The sequence below is a fragment of the Aedes aegypti genome, chromosome 3 (assembly GCF_002204515.2).
Source record: "Aedes aegypti strain LVP_AGWG chromosome 3, AaegL5.0 Primary Assembly, whole genome shotgun sequence".
Lineage (NCBI taxonomy): Eukaryota > Metazoa > Arthropoda > Insecta > Diptera > Culicidae > Aedes > Aedes aegypti.
This window is the reverse complement of record NC_035109.1, coordinates 409,646,135-409,666,814: the sequence shown is the minus strand read 5'-3', so window position 1 is coordinate 409,666,814 and position 20,680 is coordinate 409,646,135. Positions and strand designations below refer to the sequence as shown.

The window sequence follows — 20,680 nt, the reverse complement described above, 5'->3', positions numbered from 1 at the left end:
CTCGTAATGCTTTTTGTATGGAAAGTCTTCAAATTTTGTATGAGCCGTAACATCATGAGAACACCCACCCACCCCCTATGAGCATTATGAAATTTGTGAATAAGTCCTTAGTCAGTGGCGCAAGTCAGCCATGATACTTAACAGCCCTAATTAAGATACACAAAACATATAACACAGGATAATCGAAACACATACAACCGCATGTTAATTGAGTTTTGTTTATTTATTTCATAGTAATATAGCGATTATCTAGCGATAGAAAGTTAAGGTGGAAGCATTAAACTAGAATAAAATAACAACTATTTTTAATATTTTTGTAACCTCTTCTCAACATATGCTATAATGTTACATATTTAATAATGTATCTAATTATATCTGTTCCGGTGAGAGGCAAATGACCGCTTAAGTGGTTAAAGTCACTTAAAACTAAACAACGAACGAATGTTTGTTCAGGTGAGACCGTTTTCTACTAAAAATAATTCTAATATTATGTGTGAAATTCTAAGAAAAAGCATTTAAGTGATTTAAAAAAATATCAACTAACAATAAGTATGAGATCAGCAATCAGTCAACATTCGTTTACTGCGATTTCGTTTATTACCACATGTTTAAACTGCAAATTTGCTGATTGCAACATGTTGTAGCTAAATACAATTAACTCTTCATTTTCTTTAAAATGCACGTTAGTGTCAGTTTGACGTTGCATACTGTCGTGAATCGCAAGTCAATCCCATCTGTAAAAAGTAGACATTAAGAAAATGGGCTGTGAAGTTTCTAAACCCGTTTTCCATACAAATAATCAAAAAATTCCAGAGGATTGGAACACGTTCCAATCTCAATGAAACTTTCAGAAGTTGCTTCTCACGCTGATATCTTTCAATGAAAAATATAAAGATGATCAAATCATGGTTTATTTTTCTGTTACACGGTGCGAAAATCTGTAGTGGGACTGATATGCGGTTTCTTTTGATTATGTGACAATTTGACTTGATGTTGTTTTATATTTTTACTGAACGAATTATGTTGTCTAATTAGTGCAGCAGAAAGAGCGTTGAAAGATATGTTGAAAACTGAACTCAACTGAATTTCGACAAAAAATGCAGATGGGACTGACTTGCGACTCACGGCAGCATATGCGTTACAACTAGGGATTCTTTGTATGAGAAATTTGCGAATATTTCTCGAAAACTTATTCAATAAACCTTAAGTCAGAAAAGTAAATAACCTTAGTTTAACGATCCTACGTGTTTCGCAGATGAAATTCTATATGGTACACTCTGGGTCAACTCGATTTTTCACTTTATAACGTTTAATATGGTACACTCTGAGTCAACTCGATTTTTCACTTTATAACGTTTAATTTTTGGAATTACAAAACGACGTAAGTAAAGTTTTCAACTTTCGCCACTTAACCACTGCTTTCACCGCTCTGCTATATGGAGAGACAAAAGACTTGACCACGATTCAAAACAAAACACTATAGGTACTTGAATCAATCTAACAATGGTTAAAAATGTCGTGAGTAAATGAACTAAATGGTGAATCATTTTGTCATTAAGTTTTAGAGGGAAAAGTGATTGAAAATCAGAATGGGACGCATGCTGTCTGTGAAGCTTTGCGGATACACGTCAAGGAAAACCAAATATAGACTTAGAAGTAAGGTTTTGATTCTTCTCAATTATTTTTCTCCAAACCGTGTGAAAAAGCAATCGAAATTTATCAACTTTCGAAAAAAATGCTTAGCGCTTCAGATCAATTGTTTGCATTACAAACAAAATAATCTATGTCGCAAAAGCGCATCAAGGTTCATTCACTGACGAAATTTGATTTGAATCACTATTGCATAAATGTTTGAGAGAGGGTACATTATTTACAATTTCGGAAATGGCACTATTGAAACTGAGTATAATTTCTTTACACTTTGGCTTTTGTGATTTTTGTTTTTTCATAGATGTTTCCATAACGTCTATATAAGAAAACGTTTTTGATTGACTATTTTGTGTTATGCTGAGTGCTGATACATTTTCTTTTGTTACACTAGTTCCTTGACTTGCTAACATCAGAATAAGATTATTTTCAAGTGATTTAATTGGAGTATTGCTACTACATGATATCATACTTCTTTGAACAGGTTTGTTCGATACACATTGTATTGATTTTTTATGATTTATCCTCCGAGAATACATTTCGTTCACAGTAACCGTTGATGTTATATAGTTGTCTTGTTCAAGGTTCTCCTTATTTTTACTTGGGCCAGCATTCGTATGTCCAGTTTTTGACCTTTTACTCCGCTTTTCTGATTGTTGTTGACTCGATGAAGATGGTATAGGTTTGTAGTTTTGTGATTCTGAGAGATATTGCAACGTGTACCAGTTAATAAGCCAATTGTTACAACTGTAACATATATATTTATCCTCGTTGTCGTTGCGCTCTGCCTGTGAATTATCAAAAGTTTGATTTGTTTTAGTATGGTTTCATTCACAAATTACATAACGCCAAAAATGGACATATTTGACATCCACCCACACCCTCACAACGCATTTGGTAAGAATACTTTTCGACTTTTTTATGAGCTGTAACAATTTGAGGACACCTATCCAGCCCCTTCAGCGTTCAATGGGCTCTATCTTAACCCTCTCTTTCTCATGGTAGCACAGGTGATCCACCGATTTTCAACGAACGCGGGCTAAACCGAATAAGCCATTTTATGAGACGTTTCGAATCATATGTTTTCCGTTTGTTTACAAGCTTTGAAACTTGCTGGCGGGCCCATTTATTTACGTTTCTTCTAGCGTTACATTTGGAAGGTGCTCATTCAACAATGGCGCTTTAATAAACTTTTCAATCTTTCCATGTTAAATCAAATCAGCAGGAAGGGAGCAATTTATTTCATTTACTGGTAACACAAAGCATGGAAACTAGGTAGAATAATGCTTCAAAAGAGACGGGAATGCCATAACCAACAAAAATGTTACCAGCGGCATTCACATGTCATGCTAGTTTTTTGAACAATAACAATTAGCGGCCCACCGGAAAACGTCATTCGAACGTCTCGTAAAATGGCTTATTGGTACGAGTAGCTCAATAATAATTAGAACAAATTTATACGCTCATTTGTCTTATCAAACATCGAAATAAGTGACCTAAGGGTCAAACTATTGATAAACAATCAACTAACTATTGAAAAACAATCAAATTTTTTTATTGTGGTTTTGAATAATATAGCTTGTTTGGAACAACTTTTGTTCAAGCACTTTTTTTTAGAAACGCCACTTTGATAGTTAAATTGTCGAACAAAGCTGTGGGAATGAAAGGGTTAACCTTCGGGCTGTCGCGCTGTTGTACTTTGTACAATAGTTGTGATGTATATGCTATCATTTTGCAACAAAGATATCTATCGACACCAAACCAAAATGTATTCCTCAAGAATCTTCTTAAGAATAATACTCGACAGTTTTTATTTACAGTGTTGGGACATCAATCTAGACGCGCAAGTTGGCTTAGGTACTTCGTTTATTTCTTTCTCTCATTACAGTGTTGCCAATAATAGATGTTAATCACAACATATCTCATTTGTTTTATCAAAAGATAAATAGTTACTCAAATTCGTAGCTTACAACAAATAATCCTCGAAACGCTTAAAACGTCGCTTTTCACGTGATGGTCGTTCCTCATCCTTCGCTTCGTGTGCTGTGCTGTTCGATTCTGTTATGTTAGCTGGTACCTCGGTCATGGTCTCGACGTTAGGACTTGCAACAAACGGCCTAATATGGGACGTATTACGTTTGTATAGCTGGCCCTCAGATGTCATGAGCGTGACGCTGTTCCCGACTCTATCGACTACTGTAGCTGGCGTTGTCAGGAATTTCGTAGACAGTTTGTTCTGTGGCAGAAGGTTCTTCATTAGAACCTGATCCCCGACGTCAACCAAAGACTCCTTTGCTCCCACTTTTTTATCTGTTTTCTTCGGCCTGGTACTTGACAGTCCAGTCCTTATCCCGCAGTTCTCCATCGTCCAATGTAACTTCTTGCAGATGAGGTATCAGGTCTCGAAAACGCCTACCAAACATCAACTCAGCCGGAGCAACGCCGGTCGTCGAATACGGAGTGATCGAGTACATGTAGACATACTCTTGTAAGCCGTCTTTCCAGTCTGTTCCGTTATTCTTGCTAATCCGTAAAACCTTTAGGAGCGATTGGTTTTGTCGTTCAGCTTCACCGTTCGCACTTGGCCAGTAGGGAGTGGTATGCGTCAGCTTAATGCCACGATCAACGCAAAAATCTTTCAAAAGTTGGCTCGAAAAGTTCATGGCGTTGTCTAATGTTATCACCTGGGGTAGTCCCATCTTGGTGAATATTTCCTTCAGGGTACGGATCACATCGCTCGATGAAGTTTGCTTCATAGGTTCCACAATCATATACCTGCTGTACAAATCGATCAGTACAAACAAGTAGAAACCGTTAGGGAGTGGCCCTAGAAAATCTCCGGCTAAGTGAACCCATGGAGCACATGACAATTCCCTGATTCGTAGCGGTTCTGGTTTTTCAAATGGCGCAACCACTTGACAGTCGAAACATTCCTTACACGATTTCTTCACATCGCCATCTATTCCCGGCCACCATACAGCTGCTCGTAGCCTTCTTTTCATCTACTCTTGTCCTGGATGTCCAGTGTGTGCTAATGCCAGCACCGTACTTCGTAGTTGTTTTGGAATCACGATTTTGTTCTTCCTCAGTAGTACTTCGGTTGCAAAGCACAACTCCGACTTGAACGGTACGTACTTTTGGAGTGTCTCATCCCAGTTGTCGCTATGCAATGCTTTCCTCACCTGTTGTGTTTCACCGTCGTCTTGAGAGCACTGTACGATCTCGTCGAAAGTCACCGCTGAGGGTCTGTTAACTTCTACGATCGAGCAAAGGACTTTCTCAGACTCCTTGTCGAACGTTTTTGCGTTCAGCACCTTACATAGTCTGGACAAAGGATCAGCAATGTTCAGTTCTCCTGGAACGTGTCGTATTGAAAACCGGTATGATTGCATACGCAGTACCCATCGCTCTTGACGCTGGTTTGGAATCGATGTCTCGCAGAAGATATTAACCAGCGGTTTATGGTCCGTTAAGATCGTAAAATGCAGTCCTCGTAGATACATTTGGAAACGCTCCGTGGCCCAAACGATCCCGAGTGCTTCCTTGTCCAAAGTAGGGTACTTTTTCTCCGTTGGCGAGAGAGTCTTGTTTGCAAAAGTGATCACTCGCGGCTGACCATTCACTGTCTGCAGTAGTACTGCACCAAGGCCGCAATCGCTTGCGTCCGTGACCAGAGTTGTTGGGTTGTTAGGACTGTAGTAGCCTAGGTATTTTGGATTCGAAAGGGCTGTTTTCACTTGCTGAAATGCTTCCTTGCGCTGCGCGTTCCAATAAAACTTGGACCCTTTTTGGCTCATTTCACGAAGCGGTGCCGAAATCGTGGATAGATTAGGTACGAACTTACCCAGGTAATTTACTAAGCCTAAAAAGCTTCGCATCTCTTTGGCATCTTGTGGTCGTCGAAAAGCCTGAACTGCCGCTACTTTGTCGTTGGTTGGCAATATTCCTTCCGGTGACAGCGTGTGCCCCATGAAGTCGACGGAAGCCTTACCCAGCTCGCATTTTTCTTCGTTTACTGTTAATCCATTCTGTGATAGCCGGTCCAAAACTGCTGCCACTCGCTTATCGTGTTCTTCCTTCGTAGCGGCGTATACCAGGACGTCGTCAATGAACACTTTCGTTCCAGGTAGACCTTGTAGAACTCGCTCTATTTCGCGCTGAAATATTTCGGCAGCACAGTTCATGCCGAACATCAATCTTTTATAGCGGTAGTAGGCATTCGGTGTAACGAAGGTGGTGATTTCTCTGGATGCGGGTGATAGTTCCAGCTGATGAAACTCTTGAATCAAGTCTATCTTACTGAAGAATTTGCAACCGTCTAGATGTGGCATGATTTCCTCGAACGTCGGTAATGGATGTCGATCTGGAATGATGGCTTTATTCGCTTGTCGCATATCGACGCACAGGCGAACACTTTTTCCTCCGTTCTTTGGCGTCACAACCAGTGGTGAAGCCCAGGTGATTCTCAACGGGGCTGGTTCGATAATATCCTGCTGCAACAGTTCCTCCAGCTTGTCCTCGACCAATGAGCTACAGTACAAGGTGAAGAAGACCATGATTTGCATATGTATTGGTAACCAAAAAAGTAGTGACGTCACTATTTGATTGCAAGCACGAGTAGATATGGGATATTTGAAACAAATTGAATGTAACGTATAAAATTGTGGTGCATACCATGAAATTTAATTCGAACTAGATGATTTTTGATTATTGTATTTATCGTTGGACTATTTCAACACAATAGACATAAAAATATTCAAAACAATCATTTATTTAATTGAGGTTTGCCTAGCACGAAATAGGGTATTCCATCTGTATAAATAACTAATGTATACTTTTTGATGACGCCGTAAAAACTATTAGTAACCAAGTGTGTAGCTTGTTGTTTCTGAGCAGATGAATAGATTAACACGTTATTAAACAACACTGTGGTGCTCAGAAACAATAAGGTACATACTTGGTTGTCATTGGCTGGATTATATATCTTGCTTGCGTTTGATCAGCGTTCGTAGTGTGTTCAGCATTACCAATCTTACCGCTTCCTCTAACATGACATGAGTAAAATTGAGCCCATCATGACTGACGAACTCTGACCAACCGGAATCGTTCAGGCTATCAACATCTGAACTTCGTAGCGGTAAAGAGATTGGCTAGCTCAATCGCCTCTAACAAAACATCCATGTTTGAGTCGGAATCACGTATGTTCTGTTCCTTTTGGAACGGTGAAACATCGCAAGATCCATTTTCAATATTAACGTTTTTCGATTTCTCCGCCTCCAGTGAACAGTGATTTTGCAAAAGGTTAGCCACAAGTTCCTTCCGCTCGTTTCGTTGATAACGTTGGGAACGACCTCTACTCTCAACGCATGACGATTTCAGAGTACGAATGGTGGACAAAGAAATCTTACCGCCTCGGACCAGACTATTTCGATCTGCACCTGTCAACGATTTTCGGATCGAAGCATTGAACACAAAATCGTCAGATGTGAAATGCTGGGAGCATACATAAAGCGATGTACCCGGATCTTTGATGAGCCCACAAAATTTCACCCATTTCCATCGCTTGCTAGGTTCTTTGGGGAAAGTGTGAAAACTTATGCAAATATCACTGGGTGATATGAATAAAAAACTTTGAACTTTACTACATGTAGCATCTACTCAAAAACAAAATCCACAAAGTTTACTACACTTTTGGTATGAATAAAAAACTTTTCGAACATGTAGTACTTACTACTTTCGAACATGAGCAGTGACTGAAGATGCACGTTAAGAAATTTCCATTCAGAGTGCAGAGTGATTCTGCACGTAAAGAACAATCTATTCAGAGTGACGCCTAAAATTAATACAATCATGCATATGAAGAAAATGCATGGAATCTAATCGATTACGCGACAATTTGCACAAATCATGAAGGTGCTGTTATTTGACAAAATTTGTAGTGTAATTTTGCGATTAGTCTGGTATTCTCTTTATGTCTATGATTTTATGATGATGGTACATCAAAGAATTTTCTGGGTGGTTTTCGGCCTTCGCCAACGCCAGTGATTGATGATTTTTTAAATACTAGCTCAACATCTATGAAGAGATCTTGAGATTACAGCTATCAAATTTGGAACCACATATTTTCTAGCACCAGTACTGAGATTCTGGTGAAATTGCGGTAGAATTTTTATGCTCCCCGTGTGTTTTCTTAACAGCATGTTGAATTCCGGAAGTTCTAAGTGTTTCTGCGATATTCTCGTTATTTTGGTGGGGTTTCTGATAGTATCCTTGTAATGTCTAGAACTTAGAATGTCGAGATTTTTATGGGAATTGTAGTGATTCCATTGGTAGTCGTTAGAATTCAATGAGGATCTCCCCTGAAACACCAGGGTTCCCTTTGAAATTATCAAAATTCTTGTCGATTTCACAAAAAATTCCATTGAAATCTATAAAATATTTACCGACATTCAAATCGTTTATATTAAAGCTTTGCTTTGAAATTCCAACGGAACTGGAGATCACCGGAATCTTAAAGGTTTTTACAATAATTACGATTGATTTTCAGAAGTACAAATATTCACACAATAATTCGCAGGAATCCCACCGCAATCTCATAGATTCTTACAGAAATACCGTCTCAAAGATACCCACAGAATTCCAAGAGATTAATATTCGGAATCCCATTTCCACCATTCTAGAGTTTTTACCAGATTCCTAATATTTCCGCAATATTCCTAGACTGGTATTTAAACTTCCAGAATTATCATAAAAAATCCGACATCCCTATCGGAATTCCAAAGTTCCTACAGGAATTCCGGAATTCAAAAGGAAATCTTAGATGTCAGAGTTTACAAGTAAAATTCCAAATTACATTATAAATATCTCAATTCCTACCGACATCCTAAAATTCCTAGAAAATAACATAATTATCGTAATGCCAGAATTCACACGGATATTACAAATTGCTACTGCCGGTAATCTTACCGGAATCTCAGCATTGGCGGGGCGAATGTTTTCGTAACCTCAGAATTCCTAAGCAAAACTCAAAATACCTTCCGAAATATCAAAACTCATCGTTTTCCCATGATTTTTACTCAAAAGTAAATTATTCCATTCAATTCCGCAATCTCAAAGCATGTGTAGCAATCTCTGAAGCTAACTACCAGTAGCTTTGTAGTAAATGCTACCTTTATTCATAGCAATGCGTAGTTTGTAGTATGTTCGAAAGGTGTAGAAAGGAAAATGACACAAACATGTTCCACTCGTGTTCCACATTTAGCGTTTACTACCGAGAATGTAGTAAACTCAACTTTACTACATTTTATTCATACGGCTCACTGTTCTTCGCTTCCTGTGTCGTTATCTTGCACACATTGACTGCACACTGCGGCATTCTATCAAAATTTACCAGAAATTGTTAAAACTGTACGAAATAAAGTGGAAAAACTTCTGAACTCGCGCACTTTTTGCTTTCGCGTCAAGGGATTTTAAATTGTAAACACAAATAGTGACGTAGGCAAGATCAGCGATGTATTGGTGTTAGGTGTCATTTTCAACTTTATACAGTTGTCACACACACTATTATACGGAACTGCGCCACCTGTTCTGTAACTCATTGGTCCTCGACGGGTTTTTGCAGTGGAATAGGCAATCGCCGGCACGGTTGTTGCACGGGTATAATGGTCTTATCGATCTTCACGTCGATCTGCACCCCTTTCAGTTTTCCCACCATCATCTTTCCACGCCGCGAAACGTTGAAAACCTCTCCTCGGATCTCCAAAACTCCCAAGTCGATCGATGTTTGCTTACTGAGCAAGTTGACACCTTTCTGCTGGTCCACGACATATATCTGATGGTTGACTTTCTTGGACTGCGTTGCAATGTCAGTCTGAATAACTTTGTAGATTCTCAGCTCGCCGTCACCGTATACGCGAAGCGCATTCTGAGGTTTCTTCGCAGAAGTGTAATGGCATCCCTTCTCCTTCAGCTCCTTCCATGTTGCCCTGCTGATCACATTGACATGAGCTCCGGAGTCGATCACCCAGTCCAATTTAACGCCACCCGTGTACCATGTAACGTACACGGAGAAAACGGAAAACCCATATTTGAGTATTTTTTAACTCACTTTTGAGTTATTTTTCTCTCCCCATTTCATTCGCTCCTTCTATTGTTGTCAGAGAGCGAAGAGCAAAACAACCCAAAAACCGAACCTTAGTGCGTTACCTCAAATTTGAGTAAGTGGCACAGTACTGGAAGTTGAGTAGTTTGATCTGCCGATTGAGTGAAAACAACTTAGCCAGTAAGTATTTTTTCGCATGGCTGTAAATGAAAACAACTTATACCCCATCAACTCAAAATTAGGTTAACGCACGAACCCCCGGAATTGAGTGGAATGAACTCACTTTTGAGTACTTCATTTTCTCCGTGTATGCTTGTTTGCCATTTGTAGCGTAAATATGACACACATCGCTGTCAGTGTCACTGGCGCTTACGCTGTTAGCTCCGGAATCAGCTACCATCAGTACTTTGCCGCGCTTCTTATCTTTCGATGAGTCGGATTTTGTCTTGCACATTTTCTTAAAATGACCAACAATCTTGCAACGGTCGCAGATCTTATTCCTCGCAGGGCAAGCCTTGTCGTTTGCGAAATGCCCAGTCAGTCCACATCGGAAGCAAACCGCCTTCTTCTTAGTCTTGATCCGGTTGATGCTGGATTCTCCGGCTTCAGTTTTCATCGCAGCTTCCTTTCCTTCGTCCTTTTCCCTCACTGAAATGAATTTTATTGTAGAAACTACTGAATCCATGGTAAAATTAAGAACTGCACCAACGATTTTCAACCGACTACATTAATCTGTTAACTCTACCAAAACATAGTCAACATCACTACACAAGAAAATTTCTTCTGTTGATTTAACCAGAGTTGTAGTATTTTTGACTAGAAACATTCTTGATTTCAGAACTTTAGCATCATACTTTCGACCACACTGTGTTGTACGGTGGGTGTCACGGATTGAAATACAATGCTTTGTAGTGGAATCTACTATGGACATAGTCAAATTTACTGCACTGATCAGTGATTTTCACCAGATTATAGTAAACTTAACAGATTTTTGTAGTCGGTTGAAAATCGTTGGTGCAGTCCTTAATTATACCATGGATTTGGTAGATTATACAACAAAATTTGTTTGCGTGCTTGCCATCAGTTCCTTATTTCGATGAACGGTTTCAATCATTCGCGCCTCCTCGACGATTTCGTTCACTGTCATCAGCTTTTTCTTCAAAATGACCTCGCACAGCTCCTCCGAAACGCAGTGGTCGAAAATTTGTTCGGTAATCCGCATGTCGAGGGCGCCACCATAATTACACAGTCTTCCTTGTTCTCGTAAACGGCTGAGGAATTGGTCCACCATTTCCTCCTCCTTTTGTCTAATACTACGGAACTCACTTTTGAGTACTTCATTTTCTCCGTGTATGCTTGTTTGCCATTTGTAGCGTAAATATGACACACATCGCTGTCAGTGTCACTGGCGCTTACGCTGTTAGCTCCGGAATCAGCTACCATCAGTACTTTGCCGCGCTTCTTATCTTTCGATGAGTCGGATTTTGTCTTGCACATTTTCTTAAAATGACCAACAATCTTGCAACGGTCGCAGATCTTATTCCTCGCAGGGCAAGCCTTGTCGTTTGCGAAATGCCCAGTCAGTCCACATCGGAAGCAAACCGCCTTCTTCTTAGTCTTGATCCGGTTGATGCTGGATTCTCCGGCTTCAGTTTTCATCGCAGCTTCCTTTCCTTCGTCCTTTTCCCTCACTGAAATGAATTTTATTGTAGAAACTACTGAATCCATGGTAAAATTAAGAACTGCACCAACGATTTTCAACCGACTACATTAATCTGTTAACTCTACCAAAACATAGTCAACATCACTACACAAGAAAATTTCTTCTGTTGATTTAACCAGAGTTGTAGTATTTTTGACTAGAAACATTCTTGATTTCAGAACTTTAGCATCATACTTTCGACCACACTGTGTTGTACGGTGGGTGTCACGGATTGAAATACAATGCTTTGTAGTGGAATCTACTATGGACATAGTCAAATTTACTGCACTGATCAGTGATTTTCACCAGATTATAGTAAACTTAACAGATTTTTGTAGTCGGTTGAAAATCGTTGGTGCAGTCCTTAATTATACCATGGATTTGGTAGATTATACAACAAAATTTGTTTGCGTGCTTGCCATCAGTTCCTTATTTCGATGAACGGTTTCAATCATTCGCGCCTCCTCGACGATTTCGTTCACTGTCATCAGCTTTTTCTTCAAAATGACCTCGCACAGCTCCTCCGAAACGCAGTGGTCGAAAATTTGTTCGGTAATCCGCATGTCGAGGGCGCCACCATAATTACACAGTCTTCCTTGTTCTCGTAAACGGCTGAGGAATTGGTCCACCATTTCCTCCTCCTTTTGTCTAATACTACGGAACACAAATCGGTCGTAAGGAACACTGGCCATTGGCGCAAAATAGTCATCCAGTAATCAAACCGCCTCTCGATAAACATCTGATCCCATCGAGGGGGCTGCATCGTGTCCTGCATGTTCGTAGAAGATGTCCTGCACCGCTGGTCCAGCATAGTGCAGTAAATACGACTTTTTACGGGACGCCAGTGCCACCGAGTTTACCTCCAGGAACAATTCCAACGACCGTTTCCATTTCCTCCATCTCGTGGCAATGGACGAAGTGTCTTTCGTGTCGAAAATCGGCAAGGACGTTCTGTTTGAATCCATCCTCACTTGGCTTTACGCAACTCAGGCGAAATCACTTTTCTGGATATTTTTCTTCGGGTCGTCACCCATCCGATAGTAGTTCACTCACCGACGCGTCGCGACGCTCCTCTCGCACAGCGATGTCAATAACAACTTGTAGCCGACAATTTTCCGGAAAAATATGGACTTTTCCCGGCTTTCCAACGAACAACTTCACGTTATGCCACCGCCAAATTGTTCAAATTAACTGCAGCCGACCGAATTTAAACCGATAAACTCGAATTTAATCAAAAAAATCCCAAAATTCGTCGCCAAATGTTGGGACATCAATCTAGACGCGCAAGTTGTCTTAGGTACTTCGTTTATTTCTTTCTCTCATTACAGTGTTGCCAATAATAGATGTTAATCACAACATACAGTATGACCCTTTATAATACGGTAAAATCAACAAATGTACATGGAAGTCGCATAATAATGAACGCACTATGTATGGTTCGAGGAAACCACAGTTTGAAATCGTCATACCTCAAAATGCAGATAATATAGAAACTTGGGATCTTTAATTAAGTTGTCTGGAGGTGAAGCGCTATCTGATGATACCTCATTGATTTCGGAATTTGACCGGCACTAGTGGGCATGGAAGTTTTACTTTTGTTTTGCAGATATTTCAGGATCCTGACCATTTAGAAGGATGCCACCTTTGGCAAAGTTGTTTAGTAAGTTAAGGACTATCAACTTTCGAGCTAGTTGATACAAAGTTTTGCCACTAGATGGCGCTAGGTAGCATGAAACTTTTGTTTGCAGATATCTCAGGAGCCTGACCACTTAGAAAGATAGTGTCTTGGGCAAAGTAGTTCAGTAGCTCAAGGACTATCATTATTCGAGCCAAGAAATAGAATATTTTGCCACCAGGCGGAGCTAGTGAGCATGATTTTTTTGTTTTGTGGATACTGCAGGATCTTGATTTTTTTAACAGGCACATTCGGCAAAGTTGTTCAGAAGCTCAGGGACTATCATCATAACAAAATCTCGAACTTTAAGGATTATAAAAAGAAAGAATTTGAGCTACTGAACAACTCTACCGAATACGCCATCTTTCTAAGTGATCAGGCTCCTGAGATATTTGCGAAACAAATGTTTTATGCTCACTAGCGCCGCCTAGTGGCAAAATGTTGCATCAACTAGCTCAAACAATGAAAGTCCTTGAGTTACCGAACAACTTTGCCGAAGACGCCATCTTTCTAAGTGGTCAGGATCCTGAGATCTGAGAAACAAAAGTTTCATGGTCACTAGCGCGGCAAAATCCCGAATTTCTTGGCTATGATAATTATAGCCTTTAAGCTCGGGGTCTTCCTTAGCCGAGTGGTTAGAGTCCGGCGCTACAAAGCAAAGCCATGCTGAAGGTGTCTGGGTTCGAATCCCGGTCGGTCCAGGATCTTTTCGTAAAGGAAATTTCCTTGACTTCCCAGGGCATAGAGTATCATCATACCTGCCACACGATATACAAATGCAAAAATGGCAACTTTGGCAAAGAAAGCTCTTAGTTAAAAACTGTGGAAGTGCTCATAAGAACACTACGCTGAGAAGCAGGCTCTGTCCCAGTGAGGACGTAAATGCCAAGAAGAAGAAGAAGAAGCCTTTAAGCTACTGAACAATTTTGCCGAAGACGTCATGTTTCTAAGTGGTCAGACTCAAATTCGCGCGACGACCGAAAGGTTAATAGTGGCACCTTAAGTCAAAATCTGTACAAAGTATCATTTTTTTTATCCTTCTTCGTCATTGCGTTATTCCCGCTTTGCTAATAGTATTAATTGTGATTTCAATAATTTAAATCCCACAAAAAACAGATACTATAGGTTCTAACTGCCAACATTTGGTGGCGCTGTAAAATGGAAATGATATTACAGACACTTCAGAATTCGAAGTGACGAACTCGCCGGTGGCGAAAAGCCACTTTTTTGAGGAAGAGCAGAAATGACCGTACAATTTGTATTTGCTACTCCGTGATGGTAAGAATAATCGAAAATGCACAAGGCATCAATAATCGGAGCTTGGGAGTAGCTTACCATTCTCAGGGTACAAGATCAAGAATTCGAGAGGGATTCGCGATTAGGGCCTATCTGACAAATCAATAACAATGAGAAAATAACCAATAAAATTTTCATGTACAATTTTTAATCCCAATTGGAGAAAATATACTAAAACTTTAACCTTTTCACTTTAATACACATTTCATAAACCTAGTTTCAAAATCCTCATCAATACCACACACATCTCCTACAATTTCCCTAGCTATTTCGCGATAAAAAAAATATTATAAGGTTTCGCCTTAAACGCACTCAAGAATTCCAGTATCGCCCAATGTTATGAGCCTGTAATCGATATTATTTTCAGTGTCGCCTATTACTTTTGCGCCGTGTTTACATTCTGGTTTCAATTAAGCCCGCCATGTACGCCTTGTTTATTTTTTGTTTGCAGTGTCGCCGTTTACTCTCGCCGTGTTTTGATTTCGATTTCAGATGCGCCCATCACTTTGATAAACAAAAACACAGGCGTAATCAATAAAGTGTGTGGTTTGGCACGAAGTGAAGTTTCGTCTTCTACAAATGTGCGTTTTTTGAACAGTTAAATTATCGATAGGGGAAAAGTTCAAGTGCAGTGAATAGACAATCGAGCTACAATTTCAACGCTATATTTTCTTAAATTGTGTACGTTTTGTCAGTTTCGCCTGATTCGCGAATCTTTCTAGAATTCCAAACATAACGTATATCTCAGCGCCGGCCACGTCCTTAAGGTCATCGGGGCAGGGAAGAAATATTAGTGTGACAACCATTGTTACTAAAGATCAAGTATATCTCTGCATCTTCATTGTTGTCGCGGGAAGGAGTTTTTGTTAGTGTCAAAGATACACAATCTGGATTCACCTTGACATGTGATGCGATACTTGTCGCCTCAATGAAAAAGTTGTATATTTACATAGATGAAGATCGATTGTGACGAACAATACTAAGATTTTGTAAATTTGTTAGTGGGATATCTTTAGAGACTGATTATACCTCTGCATCTCCATGATTATCACAGGAAAACGCTGCTATTAAGGGAGGATTCAAGGAATACATAATCTTCAGTCTGGTAAAAGAATTGATTCATGGAACATTAATCAAAATGTTCCTCTACTAGTCTTTGAAGAAAACGTCACGTCATCACGTCTAGTGTGTAATCATTTGATTGTTTTTTGTAATTACAGAACCAAAAATTGGTATGTGTCTTTCAATATTAATTCTGCAAAATATGAATAACAGTATGCTTGCTTAAAAACAGATTTTGACCCCGATTACTTTAGGACCTTATAAAGGTTGCTTCAACTAGCCACCGCCGTGAAGGTGGTTAGTTGAAGCAACCTTTAGAAGGCTCTAAATTAATCGAAGCGAAAATCGGTTTTTAAGCTCAAGCTTCTACAAGCTGCTCTGGCACGTCAGGAGTTTGGCCCCAAGCACAATGTGAACGGCAACGTGGTACAACATCAAAACGGCATGCCCATCTTGATCTATACTTTACTTATCAATCCCATGTTGACTAAATCCTATTCAACATTGACTTGACAAGTAGAGTGTAGCTCAAGATGGGCTTGCCGTTTTGCCGTTGTACCGCGCTGCCGCTCACATTGTGCTTGGGGCTTTAATCATCACTATTAACTTCCTTTTCCCGAGCAGCCTAGCCGCGTAGTTCCGGTAGCGATTGTTTCATTAGGCTAAGAATTAACACTACGGACTGCCTGTTCAGGTGGTAAAAATTAACCTCACCAGGTTACCCTTCCGGTGCTACCCGAGGCAATGGTGCAAGTGAATTTGTGTTTCTCCGAAGTAATCGGTTGCGCTTCTTCAGTTTCTAGCCTAAGGCTCAATAAGAGTTGGATTATAAAAATGTTGTAATTTAGTTTAAATAAATTTTCACATTAACTTTCGCATTATGCGTTTTACACATTGTAAGCTGTGCTTTTCGTCTCTCGCGACTTCTAATATTTTTCCTAGTGAAATTGCAGAAAGCTTAACTCTCCCTTTTTCGGATAGTGGCTATGGTTAGAATCTGAGACGAGACTCGCGAAGACGGTCTTCTTTTTCTGTGATTGCTGAGTTTTTTTTCTTATTCCACTTTGTGTTTATACTAATTATGCGCATGCTGTTCAAAACCTCACATGAACCTCTCAGCAAAAAAAGATTGAGTTTGCATCACATCGAATCATAAATAGCCGTTTGAGTGAAATTTCGCACCAGCAAACGTAGCAGACATTAGAAATAATTAATCTTCTGCTTAGATTTATCTGCAATTTTGGAAAAAAAAAACTGCTCCGCCGACTGAGGTTTTTAATAACAGTTTACTTTGAACACAATACTTTTCACTTGTTCAGCCCTAAAAACGGTGGGCTGCATTTGACGTTTCGTGAGAGGGGAATCTGGGCTGCATATGACGTTGATATTTTTCCTCTTCGCGAGTCTCTCTCAGGTTAGAATAGCTTATTCTTCAGCATGAAAGAAAAGCAACTTAAATTTAGCACTCATGTAAAATTCTACAGCCCTAGTGGCGTTAGTTCGAAGGAATACTCCCGTGTGTTTGCAAAAATGTTGCTATCACACCCATATACAAATCGGATAATATGAACAACTCATCCACGATTCCCTCTACCCTCACGTGAAACACAGGCAAAACATTATTTCTGATTTTCAACATGGGTTGGGGGAAAAAAAGGTCAATAACTTCAAACTTAACCGTACTCACTGTCGGTGAAGAAAATAGATAGCTGCAACAACTGCCAAGGCATATGCGGTACTCGGATTTATCAAACGCAACACTCGGGACGGGAGTTTGAAAATGTCTTCTGTCTGAGGTCACTCCACTGCGCATTAGGGATGGTACACAAATTATGTCACGCTGAATTTCAACTTTTTCGACCCCCCCCCTTGTTACACTTTTTGTATGAGTCTTCCGAAAATGTTGTAAGACTTGTCACGCTTGGCTCGACCCCCTCCCCCCCCTTGGAGCGTGACGTAATTTGTGCATGACCCCTTAGTACAAAGTATTTTGGAACGTACGCACAGTGATTTTTTTGTCGATTTTGAATCGAAATAGAATAGCGGCTAAACCGTTGGTTTTAGTGAAAAAGATTGTTCAGAGAAGTTTCTTGATTTGTAAAAGCGCTTCTTTAAATCACCTAAAAGTTAGATAAAAAAAATATGTTTTTACCTGTTTGAGATAGACGGTCAGTGTCTTCAGCAAAGTTGTAGCTCATGTTAATTCAAGACACGTTGTCGAAGACACCAAATTTCTAGCTCTTATACATTAAAAGGTATGTAATTTTATCTTAAAATGACACTTAAAAATAGTAAAATATTTATTTTCAAATAACCGATTTTTATGGGGCTTTTTTGAATTAATAGCATTAGTTTGGACGCAGATTGACGCACTTAGCGATTTGTGATTCTGAAAGGATTATATTTTCACTTTCAAATGACACTAAGAACTTTTGGACAGAAGCGGTCTATAAATTATCATGTTTAAACTAGTTAAACCATTATAATGAATTTTATTGCGGTTTTACGACTTTTCTCTCGTTTTCATTACGTTACTTCATATAAAACATGTTGCATTTGATACGTTATGCCCATTTTTTTTTTGTCGGTAGCGATAGGGGTAGTACTGGCACTCTTAATCTGCCCTAAGCTCCTTCCCAGCATTTGCTTTTATAAGCCTCTATTGCGTTCATCACACAGACGTTCCTAAGCAATGTTGCTCAAATGGTCACTGTGTATCCTAGCAGCAATCAGCCCTTACCGTAGTTTTGCAGTCTAGTACTTTAGACTACTATCAAACTATGATAAGGCCTGAAATGCTACTAGAGTGGTTAAAGTGAAGAACGAAATAGTTTTATTAAAAGGTCCTCATTCCCCATTTCATTTCATCACTCACTATCGTCACTTTTATTTTCGACACTATCACGTATTTCACCGATTATCACTCATAAACTTTCGTAATACACTTCAGATATACTTTCCTGAGACGAGACTCGCGAAGACGGTCTTCTTTTTCTGTGATTGCTGAGTTTTTTTCTTATTTCACTTTGTGTTTATACTAATTATGCGCATGCTGTTCAAAACCTCACATGAACCTCTCAGCAAAAAAAGATTGAGTTTGCATCACATCGAATCATAAATAGCCGTTTGAGTGAAATTTCGCACCAGCAAACGTAGCAGACATTAGAAATAATTAATCTTCTGCTTAGATTTATCTGCAATTTTGGAAAAAAAACTGCTCCGCCGACTGAGGTTTTTAATAACAGTTTACTTTGAACACAATACTTTTCACTTGTTCAGCCCTAAAAACGGTGGGCTGCATTTGACGTTTCGTGAGAGGGGAATCTGGGCTGCATATGACGTTGATATTTTTCCTCTTCGCGAGTCTCTCTCAGGTTAGAATAGCTTATTCTTCAGCATAAAAGAAAAGCAACTTAAATTTAGCACTCATGTAAAATTCTACAGCCCTAGTGGCGTTAGTTCGAAGGAATACTCCCGTGTGTTTGCAAAAATGCTGCTATCACACCCATGGGGATTTTTTTTTATTACCGTACGGGTTTGGGCCGAAGGGTCTCAGATTTTCATGAAACTTTTTTCACAGGCAGGGCTCATGGATATATGAATAAAAAAAAATTGAGAAAAATTCAGGGTCGCCTATTTTTCCGGAATACTTAGGTGGAAATTTTTTGTTTTTCCTTGACACTACTTACTTTGAAAAATCATAACTCAGGAACGAAGCATCGTAGAAACAAAGTTTTTATATGAAAATTTAAGCAAATTTTCTCAAAAATCCACAAAAAATATTAACTGGAAAAAGTTTTCCACAAAATTTTCCACCGTTGGGAAAATTCGTAAAGAAAAGCCGGAAAAACTATGCCCGAACTCGTGGAAAATTTTCAAAAAAATATTTTCGAGAAGGTAATTTTATAAGCTTTAATCACTGAAATTTTTGGAATGCACTTTTTTTTCGTTTTTGAGTTATGGTCAATTTTGTGAAAAATGTCCAGATGTGCCATATAAGACTAAGATTGTAGAAACAAAGTTTTTATATAAAAATTTAAGCAAATTTTCTCAGAAATCCAAAAAAATATGAACTGGAAAAAGTTTTCCACAAAATTTTCCACCGTTGGGGAAATTCATAAAGAAAAGCTGGAAAATCTATGCCCGAACTCGCGGAAATTTTTTAATAAAATATTTTTAAGAAAGAAACTTCATAAACTTCAATCCTGGTAACTTTTAGGATGTACTTTTCTTATGTTCCTGATCTATGGTCAATTTTGTGAAAAATGCAAAGATTTGCCATACATGCCTTTTCGTTTAAAAATCATGACTCATCATGACTTGTCGAACCGGATTCAAATTATCTCAAAAATATTAAATTTTTGAAATGGAACCAGTTTCCCAGGACATTTTTCACTGTTTATGAAAACAAATAATGAAAACCCGATTAGCTATTTCAGCTTTCAAACAAAGTATATTTGAAAAGAGCGATCAATAAAATCCAATCCTACAATATTTTTCAATACGCTCATTTTTCGTTCCTAAAACATGATCAAATATTGCTAGGATATATATTTACAAATTTATAAGTTCATAAACAAAATTTCTTAAGAACGAAACTGCATAGAAACAAAGTTTTCTTCAATCAGAATGTAGGCAATTTTTTCCTGTTAGGTAACTACAGAAGATTAGTACAAAAATAAATCAAATTTGAAAAATGTATGCAACCATGAAAATGATTTTAAAATTAGAGCAGAATGGCACTTTTTCCCAACCTCTCATGGAAAAGGTCCATGTGATGGTATCGGTGGCAATATTAAGCGAATAGCTAGAGATGCTAGTATTAGAAAGTCAGCGGAAATTAATAACGCCAAACAATTTTTTGACTGGGCTGTGTCGCAAAAGGTGAAAGACCAATTTAAAAAAAGATTGGGAATTCATCTATGCAACTGAAAATGACTATTCAGAGGCTGAAAAATTACTTCAGGAGAGATTTTCTAACCTTGTTCCAATTCCTGGAACCAAAAAATATCATTCGTTTATTCCAAAAGACGAACGAAGCATTTTTGCGAGTGAATTCTCAGATGCACATGAAAACCAAGAAAATACAGCATGCTTTGTTCTTAATACTACAAAGAAACGAAAATCTTCTGGTGGTAGCAACCAAAGGCAATCTTCCCGTTTGAAAAAATAGATAGTTTTAAGATAAAATGTAAGT

The 20,680-nt window shown here is 38.9% G+C and overlaps 1 long non-coding RNA gene across 1 annotated transcript in view; it reads right to left on the bottom strand.

Moving 5' to 3' along the window:
• Positions 1-1,947: 1,947 nt before the first annotated feature.
• Positions 1,948-20,680, bottom strand: part of LOC5573223 — a 28,186-nt gene continuing 9,453 nt past the window's right edge. Inside the window, exon 3 of the long non-coding RNA XR_002501117.1 lies at positions 1,948-2,435. This is a non-coding gene — a long non-coding RNA (uncharacterized LOC5573223). The remainder of the gene's footprint in view (positions 2,436-20,680) is intronic.